Genomic DNA, 362 nt, shown 5'->3' with positions numbered 1-362 from the left:
GTAGTCAAACCGTTTCCCCATCACCAGCTGGCAAATGATGTTGGACACAGCATTGTTGAAGAGGCCTGCTGGGCTGAATAGTTGACCTGGAGGAAAGAAGTCATTTAGACGATTTCTTAATAGATGATGTGGATGAGTATGAGTTTATTTTGTACTCCATGTGTACCACCTTTCTCCTTCTCTATCTCCTCCTGCAGGTGTCGGACCTCCTCACAGATACTCTGCTCCATGATGCTTTTGCCCAGGCCAAAGCTACGTAAGGTTGACAAGGCAAAGCGTCTCTGTCTCCTCCATATTTCACCATTGCTCATGAACAGACCACCTAGACACAAACATGCAGAGGAAACAGGGTTAATGGCTCA

At 46.4% G+C, this 362-nt stretch overlaps 1 pseudogene; it reads right to left on the bottom strand.

The window, feature by feature from the left end:
• The window catches only part of LOC118321431, a 2,148-nt pseudogene that overhangs the window by 1,587 nt on the left and 199 nt on the right, over positions 1-362 (bottom strand).

This window comes from Morone saxatilis, unplaced genomic scaffold (assembly GCF_004916995.1).
Source record: "Morone saxatilis isolate NCDOM2014 unplaced genomic scaffold, NCSU_SB_2.0 Contig12, whole genome shotgun sequence".
Taxonomy (NCBI): Eukaryota; Metazoa; Chordata; class Actinopteri; family Moronidae; genus Morone; species Morone saxatilis.
This window is presented reverse-complemented; position numbering and strand designations above follow the sequence as displayed.